This window comes from Nomascus leucogenys, chromosome 20 (genome assembly GCF_006542625.1).
Source record: "Nomascus leucogenys isolate Asia chromosome 20, Asia_NLE_v1, whole genome shotgun sequence".
In the NCBI taxonomy this organism is placed as follows: domain Eukaryota; kingdom Metazoa; phylum Chordata; class Mammalia; order Primates; family Hylobatidae; genus Nomascus; species Nomascus leucogenys.
In genome coordinates this window covers 32,398,824-32,413,320 of record NC_044400.1, presented here as the reverse complement: position 1 = coordinate 32,413,320, position 14,497 = coordinate 32,398,824, and positions in this window count along the sequence as shown.

Genomic DNA, 14,497 nt, shown 5'->3' with positions numbered 1-14,497 from the left:
ACTCCAACCCCACCATCAACAGAAGCACCAGCCCAAATACCAAGACTCGCCCCCACATCACCCTCCACAACACCCACCCCAACCCCACGTGTCCTGTAGCACCCCTCACCATTCCCTTTTCCCTGGTCACCTCTGCTGGCTGTAACGCACTCTGTCACTCACTGTGTCTGAAGAGCCAGGCTGCCTATCTCCTGCATCACACATGCCCTTGGGCTCCATTTTTCTTTCTAAACTGCCCTTGGGGTGTATTTAAAGCCCCTCTCATTTGTGTGGCCAGGTTGGGGGGTGGTTGAAGAGATAGATAAGTTGATGACAACCCTGGAAGGGCTCACTGGCCCCAGACAGTGGTGCACCTTGAGGGCTACAGGCATCAGTGTGAATTTGATCTTGAGATTACCTTTTTGAATTAGGAGAGGTTTCTGAGCAAAAAGTTACATGAAAAATCCAAAGAATCACAGGATCAGGGGTCATTCAGACAGAGAACGCTTATTGGATACCTGTGAAGGAGTAACATGGCGAAGTGAGGGAGCAGGCTGGGGACAGGAGAGCAGGTGCAATGACCAGAGCAGACTTCTGAGGAGCTGGCATCTGGATAAGAAGGAGCCAGGCATTTGAAGATCAGGGAGAAGTGTTCTGGAGAGAGGAGTCGGCAGACACAAAGGCCCTGAAGTGGAAAGATCTTGACTGATTTGAGGAAGAGAGAACTAGTGTCCTGGAGCCCCTGACCCCTGAGAGCCAGGGTCTCCTTATTTACTACAAGATGAAACAATATACCCCATGCATGGTTATTATGAGGAATCAATGAGATAATATGCACTAAGGCCAGGCCAGCATATGCAGCACATATCTTGTACACACTAAGCACTAAATGAAGAGCTATTATTACACTTCTTTGCCTTTAAAAGCCTGCTCCACCTACTCCCGACAGCCAGTAGAATGTATCTGGGCTGGACGTGGGGGACATGGTGACTTTTTTTTTTTTTTTTTTTACGAAGCCTCACTCTGTCGCCAGGCTAGAGTGCAGTGGGGCAATCTCAGCTCACTGGAAACTCCGCCTCCTGGGTTCAAGTAATTCTCCTGCCTCAGCCTCCTGAGTAGCTGGGACTACAGGTACATGCCACCACTCCCAGCTAATTTTTGTATTTTTAGTAGAGACGGGGTTTCACTGTATTAGCCAGGATGGTCTTGATCTCTTGATCTCATGATCCACCCACCTCAGCCTCCCAAAGTACTGGGATTACAGGCATGAGCCACCGCGCCATGCCGACATAGTGACTTTTATGAAGCGGTTGACTGGGAATGGAGAGGCACAGGATGGCAGATGAAAAGTGAGTTAGTAAATTGAATTTTTTGTTAGAAACTGTGAGTATTCCTGATGAGACAGGCAGGCCAACACTGCTAGATAAACAAGATACGTGAATTTTTATTCACATCCTACCAAGTCCTACTGATGAAAACATACCTTTTGAACATTAACTCCTTCCTGGAAGATTATGTTTCTACTTCTTGGAGATTTTTTTTTGTTTCCCTGTAAGCATGGGGAGTTTGATATTCCTGGCCACAGGCCTTCAAGGGACACAAAGCAAGATCGTTGCATTTCATAACACAGTCTCATGTGTTAATTTTCCATATGTAGATGCTATAGTTTGAATGTTTGTGTCTCTTCCAAAATTAATGCTGAAACTTAACACCCAATGCAGCAGTATTAAGAGTGAGGCTGGCCGGGCACAGTGTCTCATGCCTGTAATCCCAGCACTCTGGGAGGCCAAGGCAGGCGGATCACGAGGTCAAGAGATCGAGACCATCCTGGCCAACATGGTGAAACCTCATCTCTACCAAAAATACAAAAATTAGCTGGGTGTAGTGGCACGGGCCTGTAGTCCCACCTACTCAGGAGGCTGAGGCAGGAGAATTGCTTGAACTCGGAAGGCAGAGGTTGCAGTGCGCCGAGATTGTGCCACTGGACTCCAGCCTGGCAACAGAATGAGAATCTATCTCAAAAAAAAAAAAAGAAGAAAAGAAAAGCAGTAAGGCCTCCAGAAAGTGATTAGGCCATGAGATCCCTGCCTGGTGGATGGAATTAGTCACTGATCAAAGGGCTGGGGGAGCTAGGTAGGTCTCCTTTCGCCCTTCCACCTTTTCTGCCATGTGAGGACACAGTACTCCTCACCTCTGGAGGTCACAGCCACGCCGTGCCATCATGGAAGCGAAACTGGGCCCTCAGCAGACGCCACACCTGCTGGTGTCTTGATGTTGCGTTTCCCAGCTTCCAGAAACGTGAGAAAGAAACATCTGTTCTTTATAAATTACCCATTCTGTTGTTATAACAACAGAAACAAAACCAAGACAGTAGAATATAAATCCCGGAGTGCACCTTCTGTGTGTGAATAGCACAACCTGCCCTTTGAGTCCTAACCGCTGGCCTTGAGTTGGGATTACTGGTGCCCACAATCATTACTATTCTGGAGCAGCTCTTGCAGAACCACACACCCATAAGGGCCACCCAGCCTCGCCCTGAGTGGACTGGGCACGATGTACGAGCTGACAGTCATTCGTTTTAGAATGACATCTTCAACTGTATTATTTTGGCACAGATTTTGTTTTCGCGTTAATCATTCAGGAGCACTCTTTTGTCCCACAAAGTAACACACTCTCTCCCAAACTTCTCAAAATGCGTGGCCTTCCTGGTCCAGCTCTTTATCTCCCATAAAGGAACAGTGCAGAGACAGTGAGGAATGGCAGCCAACATGTGGCTTCAGGTAGGCTAAGGGATGGGGTTTAAATAAGACTAGAATCCAGAGGAGAATGTGTCCAGCCTGAAGCAGGCACTGTCACGTGCTTCCAGCATATTGTTGCAGCGGAGGAAAATGCCTACTATCTCTGGCTTCTCTAATTTTTCAAGAGAATCCAGAAATTCAGATATTTATGGGATGTCTTCCAAGTTTTAAGTGTGGGCAAGTAATCCAATGTTTTTAAAAACCCTGTGCAGGGAGCACTGTGAGATCAAAACCTACATAGCTGTGGGTGGGATGTGGAGCTCTGTTTCAGAGGATCAGTGCAGGAGGCTGTCAATTTCCTTCCCCTAGTTCCTTCAGCTGTTATTCCTGAGGAAAGAGCATGTGATACTTGCATATGTGACCAAGTTACACTGGTCCTCTGTAGGATTTCATTTTAAAAATTGTATTTTCTCCACTGTGTCCATGGAGGGCAACATGCTTGCCCAGAGCTTTCAACCGAGTTGCCTGGCATCAGCTTGCATCCCACCAGCACAGGAGGACTGAGACATATGTTCTCTGGACTCAATTAAAAAATCCCACTGAAGGGCCCTGAGTCAGCCCAACTTGAGTCAAATGCCGTCTTTGGAAGGAATCAGCTATAAATGGAGTGGATGTGAAGTACTGTGATTGGCTGAGCTTGGATCAGGTACTCCCTCCTGGGCCAATCAACTGTGGCCGGAGGGTGTGTGTCCCTGAACCTGGAGGGTCCTGTGTAAATCACAGAGCAGCTGCGGGAAGGGTGTGTCTTTGAAGAAGAGAAATGAGATATACTCTACAGAGAGAAACAAAGTGACTCTGTGTGTTATGGACTAGATGTGTCCCCTCGCCAATTCATGAATTCATGCCTTGAAGCCCTAACCCCCAATGCAATGGTATTAGGAGGAGATGGGGACCTTTGGGAGGTGATTAGGTTTAGATGAAGTTACTAGGGTGGGGCTCTCATGATAAAATTGATGCTCTTATAGGAAGACACCAGAGAGCTCTCTCTTTCTCTCTTAATCTCTCTCTTCCTCCACCATGGGAGAGCACTGCAAGAAGGCAGCTGTTCTGCAAAACAGGAAGAGAGCTTTCACCAGAGGCTAGGATCTGGGACTTTCAGCCTCCAGAGCTGTGAGAATAAATGTCTGTTGTGGAAGCCACCCAGTTCGTGGTATTTTATTGTGGCAGCCTGAGCTGACAAAGACACTGCCACAGGCAAATTAGACACTTGTTAGGAAAATCTTCCCTGTCATTTCCCTGAACGTGAACTCATTGCCGAAAACATCCTTGCTAATACCAGGCCATGATATTTACCAGTTCTGTCACCTTGGGCAAGTTTTTTGTTTGTCTTGTTTACTCCCTGAGTCTCAGAGCTTTAATTTCTCTAGTAGGGGTAATTATAATGATCTCCTCGTGCTGTGTGAGGATTAAATGAGATAGTACTTTTTGAATGCCTGGTATGGTCCTTAGCACATTAAATAATAGCTGTTGTTCCTGTTACTCTTACTACTGTTATGACTTTTATTGGACATTTTTTTCTTTTATGGCCCATGTCTCAGGGCTGATGCTGGAGAGCTGGGGTTTGGTTTTCACACATGGCAACAATGACCATAAGAATCTACTTCATTTGTTGCTTTGCCTCATTTGCTATCTTAGTGCTACTTTGGCATAAACGTGGTATCAGTCACTGTGCTGATGGTCCTGTGGTACTTTGGGAAGATGGACAAGAGGGGTCAGAGGCTTCAGATATCTAGGGCTTCATGGGACCATAATTAACAGTGAAGTGGTGTTTTGATCGATGAGTCTCAGAGGAAGTCTTGTCCACCTGCACTGCTAGAGCAAAGCTCAGGCGTTGATTCAATCCTGGTTGCTGGGGCCAGTGTGGATGGCAAGTGGGAGGAGATGATGTTTCTTGGGCAGCATCAGGACCCTCCTCTGAATCCCTGACCCTGGGTCTTGTGCTCTAGCCTGCTGGTGTCCCAAGGCTCTCACAGACAAGGCAAAGCTGACAGAGGTGGTGAGTTCAGAAGCGATGCTTTTGGGGTGTCCAGGAAGGAATTGTGAGCAGGCTGAGGTCACCCTGGGGAGGGGGTTGCTATTTGGCTTGAACCTGGAAGAATAAGTGACGTAGAGGAAGCAGATGAGTGGTGAGGAGCCTAAGGCAGAGGCATGAAGTGAGGAAAAGGCTGGAACAAAATGTGGGTCAGAAGCACAGAGACAGGGAGTCAAAAAGAGGGACTCAGGCACCAGGTCACCCTGGCTCTTGAATCCTGTTCAGTTTAATATGAAGCTGTTGTCTCTCAGCCCCAACTCCACCCTTTTACAACTCAGTTTGCAATGCTGAACTTGAGACTGCAAACCAGGTTTCTGCCTTGCCAGCTTCTCTTTGTTAGGCCTCTCTAATTGCCCCCATGAGTCCCTGTGAGGCAAGTGTGGGAATGGCTCCTCCCTGTTTCCTGTAGCCTTTCTGTTTCCTCCCTGTTCCTGGGAGAATCAGCCAGCCCTGGTTCTTCCTCATAGCAGTGACAGTTCCTTTCCATTGCAGCCTCTGAACTGTTCCCCTGAGATGCACCAGCACTGCCCGAACAGTGCCCCTTCCTGAGGCCTGGGCCCCAGATCTTCCTGGGCCCAGACGCACCAGCACCAATAGCGGAGATGAGAAAGTTCAGAGAAGGATCAAGACCTTAGAAAACATATTTTCTTTATTTCCTCAAAAGTCAGGGTTTTCTCCTAGAAGTTCAATCTAGTTCCATCATGAATTAGGTTGAATGGATGTGCCGCTCTAACTTTTGGTTCCCTACTCATTTCCGTTTGTCTTTTCTCCCCTTCTGCACCAATACCTCATTGCCTAATTACTTGAGATGTGTAATAATTCCTGGTCTTTGACAGGGTGAGTCCTCCTGTCTAAGTCTGCGTCTTCAGGGCCATCTTGGCTATTCTTACTCTTTGTTCCTCTTTGTCAGCAGAAGCCGCAGACCAAGCTACACAACCACAACCACAACCACAACACGACAAAAACAAAAAACCCAACCACTTTTGTGTTCAAAACACAACAAGTGCTTTGTCTGCTTTGGAATGCATTGAAGACACAGACAACGGATATTCTTCAATGTTTTTAAATCAGGTTTATAATTTTGTCCATATAGGTCAGGCATATCCTTTGTTAAATTTACTCTTGTGGACTTCATAAGCTTGAGACAATTTTAAATGATACCTTTAAAAATGACATTTTAAAATGTTTTTAGTGTATAGAAATGCAATTTTAAAAAGTGACCTCTACTAGTAATCTACAGAGTAATGGTAAATTATCTTATTAATTCAATAATTCACCTGTAGATTCTCTGGGTTTTCTACATGGACAGTCATAGTATCTGCAAGTACTGACTGTTTTGGCTGTTCTTGCCTGATCTTCATAACAATATTTTCCTTGCCTTCCTTTGGGAGCTGGGACCCACAGTATGATGTTTAATGGAAGCAGTGATAATGGGCCCTTTACCTCCTCCTAACCTTAAGGAAATGCTTTTAACATGCCACTCTTCTATGTGATGTTTGCATTATTGGGTTGAGAAACTTTCTATTTCTAGCTTGCTGGGAATTTTTATAATGAAAGTAAAGTTGTATCAAATGCTTTTTCTTCAACTGGGAGATACTGATCTTTCCCTTTGAACTGTGAATGTATGACTTTCATTCATTGATTTTAAAAAGTGTTAAATCCACCTTACACTGCCAGAATAAACCCAATGGTGATATATAAGCTTTCTTATACATTGCTGGATTCAGTTTGCTAAGATATTTTAAGACTTTCTTACATCTAGGTTCATGAGAGACAGGTTGCCTGTAATTTTATTTTCTTACACTGTTGTGGTTGGATTTTGGTATCCATGGTATGCCAGCTTCATAAAATGATCCCATTGTCTATTTTCTGGAGGATTCTCAGTAAATTTGGAATTGTTCATCTCATGGGTATTTAATACAGCTCTCTGTGGAACTCAGACCTGGTGCTCTCTCTGTGGAAAGAGACCTTTCTAGCTACTACTCCATTAAGTGGCTATAGAACCATTCAAAATTTTTGTTTTTTAGTTTTCCTCAGCGTTGGTAAGTTATATTTTTATTGAATTTGCACATATTATCTAAATTTTCAAGTTTATTGGTATAATGTTGCTGTCCTTGTATTGCCTTCTTAATAGCTGCAGAATTTGAAGTTATGATTTCTCTTTTACTCCTAAATTATTTGTTCATGCCTTCCCTCATGTTTTTCTTGATTACTTTTGCCTGAAGTTTTAAAATTGGCCATTTCAAAGAACCAATTTTTAGCATTTTTTGTCTATTGTATATGCTTATTTTTCATTAATTTTTGCTTTCATCTTTTGTATACTCTCCCTTCCATTTTCTTTAGGTTTGTTCCATTTTTTTTTCTTAAGATGTTTAGTTCGTTAAATTGCAGCCTTTCTTGTTCCTACTATTAACATTTAAGGATATACGTTTCCATCTATACAACGGAACTTCAAAAAGTTCATGGAAAATTTAATTAAAAGATAAAAATTAAAAATATAAACTTTATTTCTCAACATAAGCACCATCAAGTTCAAGACACTTTTGTAAGCAGTGAAGCCAGCCAGTTAGTCCATCCCTAAGGAACTGAGGGTCCTTAGAATTTAACCATGTCAATGCAGTCTTTTTTACATTATTAGCTGAAGAAGAATGGGTGCCCTTTACAAACTTTTTAAGATTAGGAAGAAAAAAGAAGTCAGAAGGAGCCAAATCATGATGGAAGGCAGATGCCTCATGATATCCCATAAAAACTCTCATGAAATTGCCCTTGTTTGATGAGAGGAATGAGCAGGGTCATTGTAGTGGTGGAGAAGGACCCTCTGGGGAAGCTTCCCCAGGCATTTTTTTGCTAAAGCAGAAACTGCTACCTTTCTCAACATACTCTCGTAATAAGTAGATGTTATTGTTCTTTGGTTCTCCAGAAAGTCAACAAGCAAAATGCCTTGAGCAGCTCGAAGAGCTGTTCCCATGACCTCTGCTCTTGACCCATCCACTTTTGCTTTGACTGGACCACCTCCACCTCTTGGTAGCCATTACTTTGATTGTGCTTTGTCTTCAGGTAAAGCCACGTTTTATCTCCTGTTGCGGTTCTTTGAACGAATGGTTCAGGATCTTGATTCCACTTGTTCAAAATTTCCATTGGGAGATCTGGTCCTGTCTGCAGCAGATCTGGGCACAATGGCTTGGGCATCCATCAAGTGGAAAGTTCGTTCAACTTTAATTTCTTAGTCAGAGTTTCGTAAGCTGAATGATTTGAGATGTCTATGGTGTTTTCTCTTGTTTCTGCTGTTAATCATCAGTCCTCCTCGATTAGGGCATGAGCAAGATTAACTTTTTTTCTCACAAGTTGATGTGAATGGTTGGCCACTATGGGCTTGATCTTCAACATCTTCTTGTCCTTTCTTTAAAGAAGTTATCCATATGCAAACTGCTGATTTTGGGGGCATTGTTTCCACAAACTTTTCATAAGGAACCAATAATTTCATCCTTCTTCCACCTACCTAAGCTTCACCACAAATTTGCGTTTGTTTTTGCTTCAATTTTAGCAGAATTCATGTTGCTTTGATAAGGGCCCTTTTCGAAATGATGTCTTATCCTTCTTAGTGCCTCAAACTGACATGTTATAACAAGTTAGTATGAGTTTGTTTTGGTGCAAAAAAATTTTCAAATCCATGCTTAGTGTTTTTATAATATGCATTTTCTATGAATGTTTTGAAGACCCTTTGAATATCAAATTAGCATCTCATTTCATTTTCTTATGCAGTCTTTTAAATATTTTCTAATTTCCATTATTATTTCTTCTTTGACTCGTGTTACTCTGAAGTATGTTGTTGAATTTGTGTGTGTGTGTGTATATATATTTATATATATAATTTGTGTGTGTGTATATTATATATATATAAAAATTATCTTTATGTTATTGATTTTTAACTTAATTTCATCATGGCCAGAGATTAGAGTTTGTAAGATACCAAGATACCAATCCTTTGACAGTAGTTAAGATTTTTTTTTTTTGCTCTTAGCATGTTAACAATTTTTGTAAATATTTGTTTTTTGTTTGTTTGTTAGTTTGTGATGGAGTCTCACTCTGTCACCCAGGCCAGAGTGCAGTGGCACAATCTCAGCTCACTGCAACCTCTGCCTCCTGGGTTCTAGCGATTCTCCTGCTTCAGCCTCCTGAGTAGCTGGGATTACAGGTGCACACCACTATGCTTGGCTAATTTTCATGTTTTTTTAGTAGAGAAGGGGTTCTAGTACATTGCCCAGGCTGGCCTTGAACTCCTGGCCTCGTGATCTGCCCACTTCGGCCTCCCAAAGTGCCTGGGATTACAGGCATAAGCCACTGTGCCTAGCTCAATTTTTGTAAATATTCTATGTAGACTTGAAGACAATGTGTATTTCTTTACTGTTGGATGCTGTGGATATTAATTATTACCTATCTATCTGTCCATTGTTATCTTCTATCTTCTATCATCTCTACCTACCTTCCTATGCACCTACCTACCTTCCTTCTTGATCTCCATTATATCAAGACTGGTGTATTTTTCAAATCTTGTGTGTCTCCTTTCTCTCCCTCCCTTCCTTCCTTTTTTCCTCCCTCTTTGCAAGACAGCTGTGTCAATATCTCCTGAAATAATGGTGGATTTGTCTATTTCTCTGTGAAGTTCCTGCCAACTTTTGCTTTATATATTTCAAAACCGTATTTCTAAATGCATACAAGTTTATAACTATCATATTAGCTTTGTGGAGTTGATATTTGTATTTTTTTTTCTTTTTTACTTTTATCCTTTCTGTATTAATATGTTTTAGACCTATTATAAATAGCATGTTTTACTTTTCTATGATGACAATCTTCTCTTTTAAGTGGAAAATTTAATACATTTACATTAATTGTATTTCTAATATAATTGATTGGTTTCTAATAAGTCACTTTGTACTTTCTGTACAATCTTTTCTATATTTGTTTCTCTTGCTTTCTTTTGAATTGATTAGATATTTTTTCTTATTCCATTTTTTGGGGCTCTGGTTTAGAATTTATACATGTTTTTCTGTTATTTATTTAACAGGTTTGTTTAACTTATCAAAGTCAAAATTTAATAAATTACAATTTCCCCAAACAATACAGGAACCAAGAACATGTTAATTTTAACTCCTTTCTAAATAAAGTATTGATTCCCAGTCTTTTAGTTTTAACCATATTTCTAACCTTATTGGACATAATAATAATTATTATTTGTATAAAATCAGTATTTGTTTAGATTTACTTATATTTTATCATCATGTTCTTGACAAATATGAACTCTAGGTTGACAATTTTTTCTACCTTCTCCTTGAAAGTATTATTTCTGTTTTCATGGCTTCCTTTGTTGCTGTTGAGAAGACATTTGCCAAAATACTGTTGACACATTAAAATTTAGCCTGTATTTTCTCTCACATTACTGCTAATACATTCTTATTCTCATCACTATTTAGCACTTTCACTATGATATGTCTAGGTGTGGATTCTTTGTATTTATCCTATTTGGGTCTTTGGGATTTCTGTATTCTGAAGATTGGCGTCTTCAATTAATCCTGGAAAGTTCTCAGTCACCTATTACCTCCCACCATTTCTTTCTTCCCCTTCTGGAAAACTGGTTAGATGTAGTCTAGCTTTCCTTACTCAGTCCTCCATGTATTTTTGGCACACATCTGAAGTATGGACTTAATTTTGCTTAACACACTTGGTGCTCGTGGGGCCCATTTGCTATGAGAGTCTGGTTTTCTAACTCTGGGTCTCCCTTGCCAGGCAAATACTTTTACTTCCTGAGTCAGCAAACTGGTGCCTTTCTGCATCTTCGTTTCTTTTCTGAGTCCACAGAAATGTCCTCCTTGCTTTGAGGCTACTTTCCCTCTTATAACCATATATTTAGAACAGAAGTGATGCATCTAAAGAGGAAGTTTACATGTGCTATCTTGACAGAAAGTCAAAGTACATAAAAGAGACCGAGACCATCCTGGCCAACATGGTGAAACCCCGTCTCTACTAAAAATACAAAAATTTTCTGGTCATGGTGGTGGGTGCCTGTAGTCCCAGCTACTTGGGAGGCTGAGGCAGGAGAATTGCTTGAACCCAGGAGGTAGAGGTTGCAGTGAGCCAAGATTGTGCCATTGCACTCCAGCCTAGCGACAGAGTGAGACTCCATCTCAAAAGAAAAAAAAAGTGATAATAATGATTTTAAGCCTAAATTAAATGAGCTTTCCTTTGCTGCATGAACTTGGAGCCTAGTTTTGCTTTGTCATATAATCTGAGAAAGGGGTGTAGGTTCATGTGCTGTAAATGTTTACATGCTTGTGGACTTCAGTGTCTTAGTAGGTGAAGGTTAAGGAATTGTAAGGTGAGATACCCAAGGAACATATTTGCATGCTCTTCACTTCCTTTCTAGAGATAATGGGTTCTTTTAAATTAGGAACTTTGAAAAACGGCAGGAGTTTTCATCATTTTGGCCTGCGGTGAAGGAAGATTCCCTCTAGTCCATCTCATGACACTAAAAGCGATGTTTCTGAATTCCAAATTTGATGATGCCACTTCCTGCTGAGAATCCTCCTGGGGATCCCAGGAGGATTACAGAGCTAAGTAGAAATTTCGTAGCTGGACCCGCAGGGCTGTCAGTGAGCATCTTCCTGTTTCCTTCTCTAGGCTTGCCTCCTGCCACCTTTCCTGCTCCACCTATATGCTCCAGCGACTCACAGCGCTTTGCACATGTCACAGCCATTTCTACCTAATCATTTACCTCTTCCTGAAATCCCTCATTTGCTAGCTCAGATACCTGATAACTCTGATAACTCAATCATACGTTCTTACCCATTCAGTACAAACAGAGTTCTTCCTCTGAGGTTTTCTTGACCAACTCCTCTCTCTCCATCCCGCTGCCTTCTGGGTCATGCATTGAAGCATCCTGCAGTTTTCTCTCTCCCTGTAGTTAGCAAGCTTTATTGCCATTTTGGGGTTACTTTGTATTGTTGTTGTGGCCTCTGGGACCTCCCTGAGCACAGGTATTGTTCTCTATAGACCTAGTGTACACACAGGACCAGGCACATAGGAGGTCCTGCATGCATGCTTGGTGACTTGGACTGAAGGCGTGTTCTCCCACTATGGTGTATGGGTGGTGCTGGGCTGTCTCAGGGCCCTGCAAGTCCTGCTCTGCTTTGGCCTAGGAACAAAGCTTCCCACTTGAATCTAGGGCAACACCATCTCCCAGGGCTTTCCCCATCCTGAGAATTAAGTGTTTGTATCCGGATAAGAGATTTCTGGAAGGATGTACCATTACCCCCTCCTTTATCCCATCCCAGGCAGACATCTCTGGTAAAGCAGAGAAATCCCAAAGGAACAGCTACCTTGTGGGGTATCTCTGAGAACATGTTTGCCCTTGGGAAAGTTTGCTTGGGAAAGTACCTACTTCAATGGGAATAGATGCCAGCTCTGCGAATGGGGATGCTGGCTTGGCATCCCCACTCACCTTGAGGCAAGCAGGAGGGTGTCTGGGCCCTTTTAGAGCAATTCTCCTGCAGGTCCCTTGGTTAAACCCCACATTCCCAGATCTCAGTGTGGATCTTCCATCTCAGAGCTAGCATTTTCTAATACATTGTAGTTATTATGTGTACTGGCGGAAGCCTGGGTTCAGCTCTGGGCTTTGCCACTTCATGCTATGCAATTTGGATGAGCTTTCTAGTGTTTATTTTCTCTATTTCCTCATCTGTAACATGGGGAGAAAATAATAATACCTACCTCAAAGCATTGTTGTGAGCATTAAATGAGTTAATAGATTATACCTTGTACATAGTAAATGCTTAGTACACTTAGAAATGTTAGTCAGAACTCATGTCTAATGCACTGTGTAGCCTCAGAAAAGCCCTTGCCCCATCTCTTAGCTGGCCTTCTAGCATCTGAGGGCCCTAGTTCTCTCCCATTTCACCAGTCAGTCCCACCCTAGTTGGCTTCCAAACACTCATGGCATGTTAGCAGTGCAGCTGGGCACAGGTCTGGAATCCCTCTCTGAAGGAAGGGCCTTGACTGTAGTTTGGGTGATAATCATGATGATTCACTTTCTCTTTTGGCTCTAAAGACCACCCCCTTGGGCGTGGGCTGGAAAATACTCTGCAATTTACAACAGTGCCAATTCTTGGTGAGGCTCATCTAATTTTTAAAATTCTTTATTATATATTTTTGGTAGGGGATGTGGAAAAGTACTTGATAGGATGAAAGTATCTGGAAACAATGACCCACAAAGACACCCATAAAGGTGTCTGATCCTGGAAGGCAAAGAGAAGAGGCACAAGCTGAAGCTCCCTCCTGTCTCGGCCTCTGAAGCGGGTGGGGTCTTGGAAAACTTCTTGATTCTGATGGAACTGCTTTTAATGGTCTTAGCACCCTAAGTAATTACCCTTAATATGCAGGTGAAATTTTCCAATCTTTTCTGTGCTTTTTTGGCATGCTTGAGTTTATAGTGGGTATATTGTGTATTTTACTGTTTTTCACTTAATATTATATCACAAGCATTTCCTCAGCTTATTAAAAATTCTTTGTAACATCATTTTCTTGCTGTAGAATATTTAATTGCAAGTCTGCATCATAATTCTCTTAACATTCTCCTAACAATGCAAATTTAAATAGTTCTATATTTTTTCTATGGCAAATAGAGCTATTATAAGCCTTTTTTAAACGGAAATTTTGGCCCATATTTCAGCATATTGTTTTCAGGATAGACATTTAGAGGTAGAATTTTTGGATCAAAGAATACGAACATTTACAAGATTCTTGGCACACTGCCACATGTACTGTCAGAGAGGTCATGCCCACGTTTATATTCACCAGCCAGTGCAAGCCTAGTGACTTTTGGTAAGATTCTTTTAAATGATCTCTGGCCTAATTTAATACATTAAAATGCAATACACAAGTACACCCATATTTACTACACATATATATGCACATACATGTATATATACAAGTGTATACATATACGTCTACCTATCTATATCTAAATCTAATCTATCTATCTATATCTACATCTCTATAAAGTTGACCCTTGAACGGTGTGAGGGTTAGAAGTACCACCCCCATCCCTACACAGTCGGAAATACATGAATAAGTCTTTTGACTTCCCCAAAACTTAACTACTAATAGATTACTGTTGAGTAGAAGCCTTACCTATAACCTTAATCAATTGTTACATGTATCATATAGTATATTCTCATCATAAAGTAAGCTAGAGAAAACGTTACTAAGAAAATCATAAGGATGCGTGAGGTGGCTTGCGCTTGTAATCCCAGCTACTTGGGAGGCTCAGGTGGGAGGGCTGCTTGAGCCCAGGAGTCCAAGGCTGCAGTGTGATATGATTCTACTGCTGCACTGCAGCCTGAGCAAGAGAGAGAGACCTATGTCTCAAGAAAATTATAAAGAAAAAAAGAAAATCATAAGGAAGAGAAAATATATTTGATATATTTATTATTCATTAAGTGCAAGTGGATCATCAGAAAGATCTTCATGTTGAGTAGGCTGAGGAGGAGGCGGCGTTGGTCTTGCTGTCTCAGGGGTGGCAGAGGTGGAAGGAAATCTGTATACGAGTGAAACTGCTCAGTTCAAATCCGTGTTGTTCAAGGGTCAGTGGTGTATATATACATACACATATACAAATATACATACATATATGTAT